Below are 15,313 nucleotides of genomic sequence, written 5' to 3' on the forward strand. Positions count from 1 at the left end.
ATCCGAGTAGAGTGTGAGTGAGGGGGCTTGTGTGCAGGTCCCTGAAGAAGCCTCTGAGCCCATCTTGGCACACAAATGCCTTGAAAAAAGCACAGAGGAGTGCTCTCCCTGAGTGATGAGAGGGAAGATGGCCAGCTACACAATGCTGTGCTCAAAACTGCAGCCCTCTTCCAGCATGAAAATATGCAAGGTAGCAAAATGGAAGAAGGTACCATCAACGTGGACTCGCCGGGCCCTGTCACTACAGCCCCCTCGCAGCTGGAAGGAGAAAACTTGTCTGCCTTAGCGTCGATCGGCCTGCATACCATGGACAAAGGGAGCAGGGTCTTCCCTGCCAGCACTGCAAACAAAGGTGAAACACCAAGCAGCGTAGCTGAAGAAGAACCGGTGGGCGCCGAAGAACTTGTAGCAATCTCCAGCAGTGGGCATGTGTAAAGGGAGAAACAGAAGGGGAGCAGTTGGTGGAAAGAACCCAAGATGGAGGTTGCTTCACCAGAAGCTGTGAGCAGTGATGAATGTTCCTCACACACTGTGCAGCAAGGGTTTTTACCTGTGCCAGGGGAAGGCCCTGGCTCAGACTCCAGTGGAGCTGGAAGTGCTGAGGCACCAAGAGTGTCCATGCCAGTGATAACCGCTGCCCTCAAAGAGCCTGTCACAGCCGAAACCGTGACAGTCACTGACTCGGCAGCTGAAACATCAGAGCCCTTGGCAGCCAGGCATGAGCAAATGGCTCCTGAAGAAGTCCCAGCTGCTGCTGTTGACAATTCAGGCCGTGGGACTGCAGAGCCTGACAGTGCAGAAGCATTTCAATCTCAAGCACCTCCTTCTTCTGTGAAGGCCATACCAGAAACAAAGTAAGAGATGCCCAAGGATTTGCCCCTGAACAGAGTGTTAGTCCCTTGAAGAATAGTCCTTCTCTTGCCCACCCTCAGTTGGAGGACACTGTTCAGTCTCTGACTCTGGAGTCCCAGAGTACAAAAAGTGTTTTGAATGCCATCCAGACAGCTGCTGACAAGCTCACAGAGACAGAAGAGGCAGCTGCACCTGGATTATGCAGCACACTAAATCCGCGGGAGAAAAGCCAGCCAGGTRGTGGAACACCTGAATTTCTGGAAACTGTGACTGGGAATCATGAGCTTCCTGTCAAAGAGGAAGAAATACTGGGCAAAGAACAAGAGCTCGAGCAGTCAAGAGCAGGGAAACATATCATACTAGCATAGTCTGCAGAAAGTCCTGCAAGTGCAGAACAAGCAAAAGACATGCTGTTCATTTCTCATGTGCCTAAAGAAGGAAAAAGTGAGAATTAACTAGAAATTGTGAGTAGCTCTCAAGATGCTTCAAGAGAAAGCCCAAGCCTTCCAAAGTCAGCAGTAGGAATCGGTACTTCAGAAGATTCAACCAAAGAATCCCGTGATACACATGTACCAAAACTGAAGGAAAAAGAGGTGGGGCAGATTCTGGAAACTGCAGAGCATAAAACAGGTCAGCAAACACAGGTAGCAAAGAAGGATGAGCAGCATCACTTGTTAGTGGAAAATGTGGAAACACAGATACCAGAGGATGTTTGTAGTCATGAAGGTGCATCTTGTCATCATCCACAAAGCCTGAACTCAGTGGCTCCTGAGGCCTCGAATGTAAGCAGCATTTTAGTAAGCGTTTTTTTCCCTTTCCAGAATAATTTTGAGGTGTATACAAACCTTTGCCCAAAATGTACCATTTAGACTGGAGATGTGCAACTAAGTGAATGGGCAGGCCACTAAAAATTGTGCCACCGTTCTTGCCGTCCCTTCCCTTGAAATATCTCCTGCCTGTCCTGTCTCCTTCAATCCTTTCATTTATACCTGAATCCCCTACTTTCTCTTTGCAGTCGCCCTTAGCGCACTCATTTTCTGTAGCTGCCTTGATATGATCTGCCAAGAGGCCATAAGTGCTGCTTGGCTGAGGGGGGTGAAGGGAGAGAACTGAATGACGAGAACACCTGAGATTTCCAGCCGACTAGTGCATGTTTCCTTATTGAACAGCAGGAAATGGAGCACGTACAAATGCTTGAGCAAGATGCTCAACATTGCTGCCCCTCAGTCCCATTCAGGTAAAGAATTGCCCTACAGACTTTCTCCATCCTTTAGTTGTATTTATGCAGGCCTGACTTAGTCAGAAGTGACTTCTACAGAGGAGGCTGAGAGGAAACTGAGAATTTCCACAGGTTAAGCTGGCTTGTAGATTAATTGTGCTCTTAATAACACCTCACAAGCGCAAACTTGGCTGAACTTGTACAAATTGTATTCGTATGTAAGCCATATTGCAATAACTGCAGTAGTTAAAATGAGGTAACAGTAGAATGAGCTCTATAATCCCTGTTCTTGTGTTTGTAGTTCCAACGCTGTTAATTGTATGTAAAGTTAATTCTTGTTTGAACCTCATTTAAATAAAGCTAGCTTTATCAGAGTGTGCATTGTCTGTTGGTAGTAATTGGACAGGCAAGTGCTTAAACTTGCTTGTGATCTCCATTAATCCAGGGCCTCGGTAAACAGTGCAACAAACATTACTATAAAACAAATAGAAATGCTTCTTGTAACTGACAGCTGGCAAAACACTGTGCTTGAAACCATGCTAATGGTGCAGGGATCATGTCTCCTCATAAAGACACAGCCATGTTCCAGGGCATTGCTCTGAGACTCATTTGAGACTGTGACTTCTGGCTTGTGCTTAAAAGCTTGCAGCTTTCGCTAATCCAATGTATTGGGTTACCAAAATTGATTTTGTGTTTTTAAGGTAGATTCTCATTGATTAAATAAAATACAAGTTTGTTTTAATGTGTACATGCACTTTTTTTCTTTTTAGCTTCACCTTGCTTAGTGCAAATTACTTTCTGATGGTTGCTTAATTTTCAGACCAGAAAGTTAGATTTGCTCTGGACAATTCGTATGTTCTTGATTGGCATTCAGTTTTTGATGCAACTTAAATAATTACAGAGTTAATCTGCAAACTGGCTGTATGATTCTATAAAACATGCAGGTACTAGTAACCTTACTAGTACATATACCTTAGTAAATTCTGAAGAAAAAAATTGCAATTAAATTCAAGACGAATAACTATTAGGTGAAGAAGAATGAAAAGTCTGCCCATCATATCCCTTACCAGTGTAACTGAAGCAAAGACACAAAGCACCAACATAAAATGCCACAGAAAACTTGGTGTCTAAAAGCGGGTTAAGATTCTCAGGCCCCAGACTGAGATCTTCTAGTCTTCTACCTCTTCTTTTATTCAGCTGTGCTTTACCTTTCATGGCACCAGACATAGAGAGTGCTTGTGATTTATGTTCACAAAACTTGGCCTTTAGAGATGACATTTTTCTAACCATCTGTGTTTAATGGCTAAGGATATTTAGCAGCATTTCTATCTCAAAAGACTTAGATAGGTTCACACCTGAATGCATTCCGTGAAAGTCACGTTTTCCTTCCTGCCTCAGCTGCTAAATCCAGTACCTGCAAATACTTACCTGCACTGGTCATGGGAAATGAAGGTCAACCATCACTTTGAAGGCAGTGATGCAAGGGGAGATGCCTGTCCCTGCTCTCTCTGTCTTACTGTGTTAGTGGGCTCAGGCTGAGGGCAACTGATCTCGCTGTCTGACTCGACAAGAGCCACTGCTGTAGATCAGACCAGCATCTCCCACCGGATCTTGGCACACAGCTGCAGGCCTGTGCAAGGCCTTCTGCAAGGTTTATACATTTATGCTATGCTGTTGCTGGTTAAGATAAAGTTTCTTAAACAAGCATCAAAATGGAGGCTGGAGACCAGGCCTCTTCCTTAGCAGGAAGACTTATGTGCTCGCTGTCTCTTCTTTTTTGAGACTGTCACTGGAAATGACTTGAGGATCTGGTCTATCAGCTTAAGCTCTGGAAGCAGCTTATGCTTTCCCATCCAGGCTCAGCGCATGGGGGAGGCTGCTAGGCTCACCAGAGAAGCCATGCAGCTCAGGTATAGCTAGCGTGTGCTGCGGCTGGTGCTGTGCCACGAGCACAGGGGTTCCTGAGAGGACTACTTCTGGGTCTCAAAAGCCAGACGTTTGCCACTGACCGTGCCGACGGGAGAGAGCAGACCTGAGGAAGGTGAGGACCACAAGGAAGGATGGATGAGTTTGGGATGAGGAACAATGTGGAGAAAAAGTTGAATAGGATTAATAGCACACAGATCAGGGAGTCCTGATTGGGGGGGCATGGATGAGAGAGCTCTGTGAGGATCTTTAGGACGCTGATTAGATAGAAGCTTGCCCACTGCAATATTAAATCTAATTTAGGGCTGACATCCTTTCTTTTTAGACACAAAGCTTAGTCTTTATGACAGTGAGAATGAATGATCATGGCGTAGTAAAGATGCACGGCTGTTCTGCTCCAAAATCCACTTGAAAAATTAGCATTGGCTTATTTAAAATAGGAGGAACAACTAGCTTTTAGAAGTGTCTCCTGCTTGAAAAACGGCATCTGTTTCTCGTGCTTGAAAAATCCGCATGGCTCAGTCCTTGGTGCTGGGAGCAATGCTGTGCCTAAGTGAGGGGAGCAGAAGTCATTTCAACTGTTGCTCTCCTATATGCCATGGGAGCCTCCTGGGAATGGTCTGCACATAAAGGACTTGTGCAGTAGCTTGACCTAGTCGGTATGATCTGTCCTACAGATACAGCCCCGTCTTTCCTGCAAAAGGCACTAGATTAGAAAGGATAATAGGCAAAACGTTTTTTTCCTCTAAGCAAGTAGACAAGAAGGGAATTTTAAAATTTTAGGAGGGATTTATAAGCCAGTGTCTTCTGAAAGGTAGAGATCCCAAGAATCATTCAGGATTCAGCTAACAGAAATCCCTGCCTCCTTCCCAGCGCATCAGTCCCCTTGTGATGTTTTGCAGTCCCTCAGTCTTGTAGTGATACGGCTTCCTCTCACCTGTTAGTGTCAAGTAGCTTTCCCTGCTTCTGCTGTTTGTTTCTCCACTTAGTAAGAAGATTTCTTGTAAATGTTTAAACTAGTTTCGAATAGATTTTCAGGAAGTAGTGCTGGGATCAGAGTGATGTAACTGGCATTGCTTATCCTTTCCCTTAGAAACTGCAGGATAAAGCGGGAAGCCTGACATACAGCTGTCTGTACTAACACTTCTCCCTTTCACCTTTCCTGTAGCCATGAAGTTAACCATCTGAAGGACAGAGAGGGTGATGCTGCACTGATACTTGAGAGTACCTAAGGGCCATGTACCAGGGTTTCAGGCAGTCTGTGCTCCCCAGCCGCCTCCCTCAACAGGGTGTCAGGTGTGCACATGAGCTTTGCACACTTGAATTTTGGGGGTCAACAAGCAGTGCCAGCATTGTCTTCTACGCACACTGAGACCCTCTGCAGAGCCAAGGGAGGGGGGCAAGCATGCGAGCAGGCTGGCTTCAGGCTGGAATCTCACTCTGCCGTTGTAATTGAAGGGGCTGTGGAAGAAGATAAAGTTTTCGGTGTCGGCACACTGAAGCAAAGAGGGTTAGCTAAAGCTCTGAAGGTGAGTCTATGCAAGGGGAGAAAGGGCCAGGCGGAATCTGAAGCAGCCTGTTTGAGATGTTCACTGCAAAGACAGCCTGTTCACAGACCCTGACTGCCATCTGAGTGTATCTTGCCCATTTGGTACCCTCTGTCAGGGACAGATAAAACATTTTTTAGCCCAGATAAATGCATTTGCTGCTTTTATTCCCCCAGGTGGTGTTTTTACTGTCATTTCATGAAAACAATTCAGAAGTACAAAGAACCTGCCCAGTATTCTTGAGCTGCCACAAACTATTCTAAGCTAGAATAGCTGCCGAATGATCTTGGAAGTGTCATCAGGTTCTCTGGTGCGAGTCCCTCTGCCGGGGAAAAGTTTATTAGAAATTTTTTAATAGGACTTTTAATGTAACATGTCTTGATCCTACAGTTGGATTCAGGCTTGTATATCCCCTCTGCTCAGTAGAGCCACTTAATTCCTCTCAGATGCAGAGAAGGAACCTACAACAATCTGAATGGCCTAGAGATGGCTGGAAGAATTGCTGACGACTCTTTTTATGCTATTATATTTCAATAGAAAAAGGAAACAAATCCTTTAAGCCAGTATTCCTGTTAATTGGTGGAATTAAGCTCCTACTGACAATTCATAGGAAAGTGGTGAGAAGATTTGGGCTTACTGACAACATTCAGGGGAGCAGAAGAGCACAGTAAAACATCTGCTGGAACAGAGACTGACTTGCATCAAGTGATGTATGACTGCTGTAGCTGGAAACAAAACTCCATGAAAATCCTGGCACTGGAAGACAATCAGAGAAGCCCCCAATATGTTTCACAGAAGTGAAAAAAAGACTGAAACAAATTGAAGAAGGGCAGTGCTTCTCTTGAGCGTTAATCTGTGCCCCGTTCAGGGCAGCAGAGGAAAGGAAGGCAGCAGCTCGAGAGCACCAGGAGGAAGCAGGGCGGGCGGAAGAAGAGCCAGAGCTTCCTGGGGGCTGTTGTTCTTCCGCCTGCTCTGCACAGATATTTAGGAAATGACAGGAGAAAGGTAGGATCCTGTTTCTTTATTCTCTGCCTTTTGACCTGTAGCCAGGAAATACCCTGCACTGGCTGTGGCACTCACATTTTGTGCACTGTGCTTTTCCGTTCTCTCCATTTCCTTCCTCAAGCCACTGCATTTCAGCCCAGAATTCTTTTTCAGATCTCAAGCCTGCTGTGACCATGGGATGCTCCTCAAGGCAGAAATCTCCAAGGAACACATGCACGGAAATAAAAAAYACGGAGGTCTGAGGGTRAAACTGCATCTCCAGCACAAAGGACTCTGTGGGCCAAACCATAGTCTTATTAGAATTAACACACACCAGTCTTAAGGGAGGTTGTGTGGAAGAAAGAAAGGAGCAAATCTGATTTTAATCTCTCAGGGAGCATGTGGCAGGGTGCAAGTTTTAAACCATGGAGAATGTCACATGTTCTTAGGGGTAGGGAACGAGGTAGCGTCCCTGTAGCAAGCACGTACACTGATTTGTTTATTCATCCCAGACTGCAGGGTGAACTCATTTTTACTGGCCCGACCTTTCTTCACAGTGAAAGAATGAGTCCAGAAATGCTCAGAACCACTCACTTCCAAATTGTTATGCACCTAACCCCCATCTTTCATCCCTCCCCCAAAAAAACTCCTTAGTATTCTGAAGTGAATTTCTCTGCTTTGAAATCAAGAGAAAACTAGCTTTATAACAAAGACTTAATTGTAGTGGACAAAGGCTTTATGACCACAGTGACATCTCTGTGATGAAGACCTTTGTTACAAACACGTGCATAGGTACAAAGGAACACTTGAAATAACAGTGATCTGTTCAAATCTTTAAAATATAGCAATAAATCAGGAATGCTGTGAAGATTATGCTTTCTATGTTTTTTTGGTAACAATTTCTAAATTTACTGAAAACATGAAATATGAATGTACCTGAAAGAATTATGATCTCTGAAATGTAAATTTCAGTGTAGCTCTAGTCTGCCCCTCACCCCCCAACTTGCCTATTTCCTTAAGTAGTAGAAAGAGAGACACCAAAACCACCAAAGACACCAAAATCACCAAAACCAGTAAAGGTTTACACAGCTTGACCCACTCTTTTATTCTGCCCCAGCTACCCACTTAGGGCTATGATTCGATATCATAAATACAGTTTTATTACACTACGTAGCAGGCTGTTATTCTGTTCCTATATACTGCAACACATTGGACTCAACAAACTACTGGAGTTAATGCAAAGGTGGAAGAAAAAAGGCTATTTATTCAGTCCAGTGTTCACATCGTTGGTCAGACAGAGGCTGCCTGACGCTTCTGCTTTCTTCTTCCATCCTCTCCAGGATGGCAACAGCTGCTGGTTCCTCCTCTGTCCAGAGGCTGTGCCCAGAAATAGAGGAAATTAAGTTCTACTTGGAATCATGACCTGTCTTCAAATCTCCTGGTCATGAGCATTTCTAGCAGAAGGTTTCTTTTCTCTCTCTCCAAGATGTTTCTTGAGAGATGTAGCTTTTGGTCAGAGCCACTTCAGTTTACCCGAGGGAGGTGGAGAGGATTTTTCCACAAGAGCGGACAAGTATAGAGAACAGGAGAAAAGGGGCTGGTCAAATGTAAAGGTAGCTGATCAGCTGCTTGTCTGATTRAGACCTGTGCTTGATCACTGTAGTCTGTCCCAGGCTCTCATTAAAYCTAATTTCTGACTACCTTCTGTGCAGTCTCTTCTCCAGGTATCTATGTGTGACCACTAGCAAACTTCAAACCAGCCTAGATGGCAAGAAGGAGGAGAAACCTGCATACTAGCGACTGGAGTGGCCCTGTGAAGCACAGGGGTTCGCTGATCCAGGTGCCGGCCAGGGGAGGAGGACAGGCTGCAGGCTCTGATGCAGCCTGCGGGTCTGCGGAGGAACCCACGTGATACATGTACATACTGTGATAGCAGACCTTGGTGACGATGAGCAGGACAGGAAGGACAGGATGGGACTGCAGGTGCTGCTCGTGTTCATGCGGGTGCTGTGCATGTGTAGGCGGATGCTAGCAAAGGCAGTGCTTTGTATCAACCTGTGTGGACAGAGGCGTGTGTGCATGCGTTACGCACACGTACTTGTACACTCCTGTTGGGAGTATATGTTCAGTGGCACCATGCAAATGGGCCAACTCTCTCAGGCAAGGCTGCCGCTCAGTAGGACAGCTGGAGTCCTTCCTGCCAGGTCCTGGCTCCTTCCTGCTTCCCCTTGCAGGCCTGCAGAGTGGGGGCAGGAGGTTGCACAGTAGCCCTGGCTAGGATTAAACCAGTCTGGGCTGCCTGTAACCTCCATCTCTAACAGCCTTGGCTTTCATTTGGGCAGAGCAAGCCTGCAGTCAGTTGTGACTGCAGGCAGTTTTACTATAAAATGTGCTATACAACGCACCATAGCCATAAGAAGGATTTGACCTTAATAGTCTAATAATTGCATGATAAATGAGTGCTTGCAGCATTTTGGACTTGACCTTCAGGGCCTCCTGTGCTTAGCTGGCGTGTTCAGTTTTGATTCCTGCAATCAAACTTACACACGGGAAAGCTATTCCAAAGATACGAAGTGATCCTGTTTTGTGACAGCCATACTAGTGGACTGCAGCAGGATCTCCAGCACAAACTTTTCAGAACTAGGTTAGCTCTGAAGCGCTTCCTCGTAGCACACAAATGCTGTTGTGAAAATTCTCTTCAGCATGTAGGCTGTGTGCCTCTGTGAAAGGCTACGAGACAGCAAGGCAAGGAGGCACAAGGAAGCCTGAGGGGTTGTCCTGGTTTGACTGCCCCACCCAGTGCTGACTTCCTCATCCTCACAGCCACTTATTCAGCCAGAAAGGATGCTCAGCTGGTTTTTCACCAACAGAGCTGGCTTTCCCCGCCAATGCACTGGGAGCCACAACCCAGGTAGCAACAGCAGAGAACTCTTCCACAGCTCTTCCTAGCGAAGGCACCCACCGCACTCTGCTGCTTCCTGTCGCATCAAGACCTTATGGGAGCTCAGTTCCTTGCAGGTATGGGGAAAGCACCATCAGCAGTTCATCTCAGGGATTTTAGGCTGCCTTTCGGGACGTTGACATGTCAACCAGCCAATCTGTGTGCTTCCCTGGCAACACTTGGCAGCCCGAGGATCCTGCGGAGCACCCTCAGTTTGCCTAGACTCCTCCTCTGTTCTCCTGAGCAGTTTTTCCTCCAGGAAAGGGAAAGCAGTGGGGTGACACCCCGTGGTTACATCGCCTCATTCCTTCCACTGGTCCCACGTGCTGGCTGTGGCTGCCACAGCCGCACAGTGTGGGCTCGAAGGCAGCCAGCAGTGCGGGTGCTGCGCACCCACCTGCGTGGTGCCTCTGGCTTCGGTGCTGGGAGCTGGTTCTCCCCGGAGCTGCTGAAAAGGCCCCGCTGTGGTTGCTGCCTTCCAGTTCAGCCCCACCGCCAAGATGGATGCAGGTTGTGCGCAACAAACTGCTGCCCCACACCAAAATCGACTAAATAAAATCTTCTTTATTCAACTTTTATTTTTTCTAATAGGAGTCGTTTTGATGTACACTTTGTGCACACTTGCCCCTGCACGTTCACCAGGAACAGGCATGTGTTCCTGAATCACACCGAGAAGATTCGTGCTGCTTTTCCTCTCCAGAGGTTCATTGCAAGAGCCAGGGCAGCATGCAAGAGGGTTGCACGTGCAGCGTGAGACGTGCCCTTGTGGCTGGATGCTGCTGTGCACTCCGCACCTCAGCAGAACCAGGAGGAGACGCAGCCATGGAAGTTGGAGGAGGAGAGGCAGGAGACAAAGTCTGGACCACAAAGGTCCATATGCAAATAAGCTCTTCAGGCACCCTTGAGCAGGCACACGGGGGAACTTGCCCTCGCAGCCTCCCCTTTCCACCTGAGTCGGTGGCCCCAGCCCGCCCGCAGCAGCCCCTTGTCCCGGCCGGCGCAACATGCCGTGCCACAGTGGCTCCAGCTGTGACCTCGGCCACGGCCACCAGCGTCCGTGCCCCAGCGCAGCTGTGTGCCGGCGCAGGGCAGCATGCAGAGACGCAGGCTCTCCGCCTCGCGGCACTGCCTGGCACGGCGACGCTGTCTCGCGTGCCCGAGCGCGGCGTGATGGGGCAGGCGAGCTGCAGCGCGGCACGGGGCAATGCCAGCCCTGCTCCCAACACTCAGGGACAGCTCTGCGCTGCTCCTCGCCCCTGGCTCAGGCTCTTTGGCAGGGGAGCCCCCCAGCTCCTCCCCGGAGCTGTTCCTGCCAGACCAGAAAGGGCCTCCTGGGGGCTACCTGCACAGCAGCTGGCCTACAGCGGACACGCGCTGGCTCACGCTAACTCAGGCAGGGCTGCCAAAGCAAAGTGACACGTGCTTCCTTGGAAACCTTTCTCCCACCCAAGGCACGGGGTGGCTGCCCCAGGGCTCTGCCCTCAGGGAATGACTCTTTCAGGGAGGACTGCTGGGGCTGCCCCAACAAAGGCAGCCACCTCCAAGGCGGTCCTGGCTCTTCTGCCTGGCAGATATGGCTCCACCTTCCTGCTGAAGCACCGGGTGCCTCTCAGCGAGCTGTGGGTGGTGTGCAGAAAGGAGGAGGCAGTGTGCCAGCATGAGGAAGAGGAGGAGGTATTTGGCCTGAAATGCAGGCATAGCCTCATCCTCATCTGGCCCACCAACCTGTGTGTGGTCACCTTCAGGTGAGTCTTGAGGTCACGACAGCAGGCCATGGCATAGCAGGGCACTGTTCCTACCATTCGGGCTCTGTGGGCTTGCTGGGGCTCGGTTCAGGTGGTGCAGAGGCCCCGCTTTGTTTTGCAGCCCCCATGAGTTGTTGAAGGAGAGCACAGGAGCGCTGGGCAAGGCAAAGCCACATGCCTTCCCAGGAGGGAAGGGAAGCAAGCTCACTTACAGGAGGGACAGAGCTCACACAGTGGGCCAGACTCTTCTCCCAGGTCTCAAGAAGCAGCTCACCACAGCTCACCCTCTGCCAAGCCCCGCTGGCTCCCCGGGAGGAGCTGCTCCTGGAAGAGAGCTTCCCTTGTAAACCCCTCACACTGCAGCCCCCTTCACACAGCCCCTCGTCTGGGGGCTTACCCTTGGCAACTCTCTGCTCTTTTCCCTGCCTAACCACTCCAAGGGCTTTTGCTTGCCTGGAGGGAGGCCAGGAGGGAAGAGCAGAGGACAGAAAGAGAAGTGGGTCCTCTCCAAGGAGAGCGGAAGCCAGAACTTTGGGCAAGCCGCTGGGCTGCCCCCCAGGCCTTAGCCCCGTCCCTGGAGTGTGCCCACATTGGGAGAGCCGTTCTTGGGGCCCATGTGTGTCCAAAGGACRAGGAGCAGCCAGGTGTGATGCTCTTTCTCCTGTTGTTTGCTCAGCCTGATCCTCAGGCAATGCCCCACCGGGGAATTCAGCCTGCAGAGTCAAGGCTGCGGGTGGAGGAGAGCTCCRTGGGGAGCTGCCCACAGCAGTGCCGCAATGGAGGTGGGGGAAGGGAGAGCCACTGTGCAGTGTAGCTCCAGGGCAGARCCCTGTGAGTTGCTCAGCCTTGTGTTTGCGAAAGAACACCGGGGCTGTGGACCAGTCACCACAGCTCCTCGCTTGCATGGATTGGACCCCGAGCTGCCACTTTCTCTTTCTAGCTGGAAGAGGCCCTTAGCCAGTAGGACCGGGGGTATTAGGGAGTGGTGCTGCCCCCGAGCACCGCAGAAGGTCTCCTGCATCAGGGTCACGTGGGAGTGCTGGGCTGGCTGCAGGGGAGAGAGTAGAGAGGTCTGCATGTGACGGAGCTCTTCCTTTGTCCCTGCCCTGTGCCCAGGCAAAGCCGAGGAGCCCAGGAGACTGTGGTCACAGAGCTGACCTCCCTTCGGTTTCTCATGAAGGTGGTTGTCTTGTACGGTTCCGTAAGTGTCTCAGGGATTTCCGCTCCGGCCAGAGCTCCTCAGGGATTTCAGAAAGAGCCCCTGGGACAAGGTTCTCCCGCTTGAGCTGGAAGTGGCTCTCAGACTCCGCTTGAGCTGGAAGTGGCRAGGCACCAAGAGTGCCCATGCCAGTTCTAACTGCTGCCCTCGAAGATCCTGTCACAACCAAAACCGTGGCAGTCACTGACTCGGCAGCTGAAACATCAGAGCCCTCAGCAGCCGGGCATGGGCAAATGGCTCCTGAAGACGTCCCAGTTGCTGCGACTGTTTGTTGGGTCCTGTAATAAAAGGAGCCTCTCCTCTCAACGCACCCAAAGGAGCAGAGAGGGCAGTGACAGCAGGGGGCAGAGAATCACCTCCCAGGAGAAAGGAGCACCCTTATCCCCTCCCGTCTTCTCATTAAACTCCATTCCCAACCATTTTCTGGCGTGAGGAGACTCTTCTCTGTGCATGTGTTTGCTGTGGTGTATGTGCTAGTGATGGGAGTGTCAGCAGGGTCCAGAGGGACCTGTGTGTCTGCAGCCCTGCCCCTGGGGCATGTGAGGGTCCATTTGTCAGTGTGCGATGACTGGCAAATATCAAGGCGGACTGGGCAGCGAGTAGAAGAGGCTTGGAGATGGCATCGAGGTGGCTGTAAGCGTGGGCCGGAGCCTGGAGAGAGCGTGGGTCTGGCAGCCGGCTCCAGAGGGAGCAGGGCATCCAGGGCAAGTGTGTGTCAACGTGTGCGGCCAGCCGTGTGTGTATGTCTTGTATATGTGTGGGGGTGTTTTGTGTGCGGATTGGGAAAAGGTGCCAATGCAAAAGCATGCAAGGGGTTGAAGGAGGAAAGGTTGATTTGCAGATAGCAAGCAGGGTCACTCTTTGGGGACTGGAAGGCACACAGATAGCTTTTTTTGGAGGCTGTCACACAGAATATAACTAACTTGTGGGGTTCATTGCAGCAGATACTGCTTCTTTTCAAGAAGCAGGGAAATGTAGAGTGTTTGGAAGAAGCTAAATGAATACATGTGAGTGTTAACTGCCTGGAATTACAACATCAGTTACCTATTAAAACATTTCTTGTATCATTCTCTGAAGCGACTGGGTCTTGGCACTGCTGGAGACAAAGCTGTAGCCAATATAGTGCCATCGAGCTTTTCTGCGGTAAATTCCCATCTGCATTCTCGCAGCTGGGCAGTACTGCAGTGCTATATTTTAAAGATTAATAATGAGATTTTGTGTGGTGAAAGCATCGCTAACTAACAAAGTGGAGAATAAATGATTTTATACATAAATTACTTATTTTTTTCCATTTAGACTACACTATGCTATTTYGAGTCTAACTATAGCACAGTCCAAAGATGCATCAGAACTTGCACCCAGTCATTTTGACTTACTTCTGATTATTTTTTTTGTGTGTGTGTGACTGCAGTAATCTCAGTGTGTTGGCAGACCTTACCTGTGGAGAGATATATTTTTTTCTAAAACTATCTTTCAATTTAATAAAAGCTTGTGTTTCCTTTTCAAGTCCAGCACACTTTGTGAGGCAAAGGAGGTAATACTCTGCATTACATGGCTCTGTAAGGCAGAGTGCAGCCTTAGGGGATGTATGTTTGACCAGCCAAAATTCCCATGAGTGTATTCATAAAAGCCCCTTCCAATCCAGAAGCTGAACTAGCCAGAAAGAAGTGCACAACCTTCTCCTTTGGTTGCTTGTTTTGAGGGGAAGAAGGTAGCATTGCACTCCAGTTTGTATTTTCCCTTTGAACACTTTATCTTGCTATTTTTGTTATCCTTTTGGAGTGGTGACAGACATCTGGCCAAAAACCTGTGCCTAGGAGATGGGGAAGTAGCTTCATGGGCATCCTTTTTATTTTCCTTGCATGCAATCTGGCATCTGGGCATTTTGCATCCATGGAACTGGATTTGTGATTTAAAACGTCATGTAGAGGCCAAAAGGCAAACTGAAGTGTGCGAGGAAGTGATAAAATACAGTACCTCCTAACAATGAGACTGGGCCTTTGGCAGAGTATCTCCCAGCAGGTGTTCTTGGGCTTAGTACAGACGTGTTCAGCCACGGTTGGACTAGTGAATGCCATGGGCTGTTTCCCCTCCTCCTCTTGAGGTTTGACATCAAAGAAGCAGCAAAGTCTGCAATGCGGTATCACCACAGGGAAGTGTCATGTTACCTCTTCCCAGGGAGGTGAGAGGGGCAGTGTATTGTTGAAGGCAGTGCTGAGGGAGTCCAGCTTCATCAGTAATTTCCTCAGCACCACCTGTAGACAGGATCTTTTGCCTACTGGTCACCGGTCCAGATTTGTGTCCTTGTGTCAAATGGGAGTCCATTCACTGGCTGGTGTTATTACTGTTTAGCCACCCTGATCACCCAACCTGATCTGGTATAGAGAAACTCAGAGAGTGATAGGATCAGCACAGAATCGGCTGCAAGAGCCATCTTGCGCTGGGAAATGACGTGGTCGGAACCAAAGGGGTAAATTCAGCTGTATGTTGAATTTTGATTCATAAAGTTTGGTCACTTCTGGATAATGAAGGGAARTGAGAACTCTGACCGGTGTTTTGAGGAAAAGAGAATGTCTACGGCATGCCACTGTCCAGCATAATTCAGCTAAAGAACTCTGCTTTCCTCCAGGGCTGCTGATGCCTCAGGCACTTCAAACGTCCACAGAAGTGATGGGAGCGAGGAAAAGTGGAGTTCCAGCTGCAGAAAGCTGCTAAGCAGCCCAAATAYGAGAATTTCACTGKCTAGAAGAGGCAAAGTAAGGCACYCCGTTGTGGCCAGCTCAGGATTTGGGCTCGTAGAGTACAGGAGAGAAGTGAAGCGGCTGATGACGGCCTGCTCTGGTTTATTAGCCAAGAGAGTATGGCAGACTATTGCCAAGA

The 15,313-nt window shown here is 49.1% G+C and overlaps 1 pseudogene; it reads left to right on the top strand.

Moving 5' to 3' along the window:
• Positions 1-477: 477 nt before the first annotated feature.
• LOC146586774 (uncharacterized) lies at positions 478-2,387 on the top strand (annotated as a pseudogene).
• The last annotated feature ends 12,926 nt before the right edge of the window (positions 2,388-15,313 follow it).

This window comes from Rhea americana, unplaced genomic scaffold, assembly GCF_003343005.1.
Source record: "Rhea americana isolate MKP2758 unplaced genomic scaffold, rheAme1 scaffold_651, whole genome shotgun sequence".
Taxonomy (NCBI): Eukaryota; Metazoa; Chordata; class Aves; order Rheiformes; family Rheidae; genus Rhea; species Rhea americana.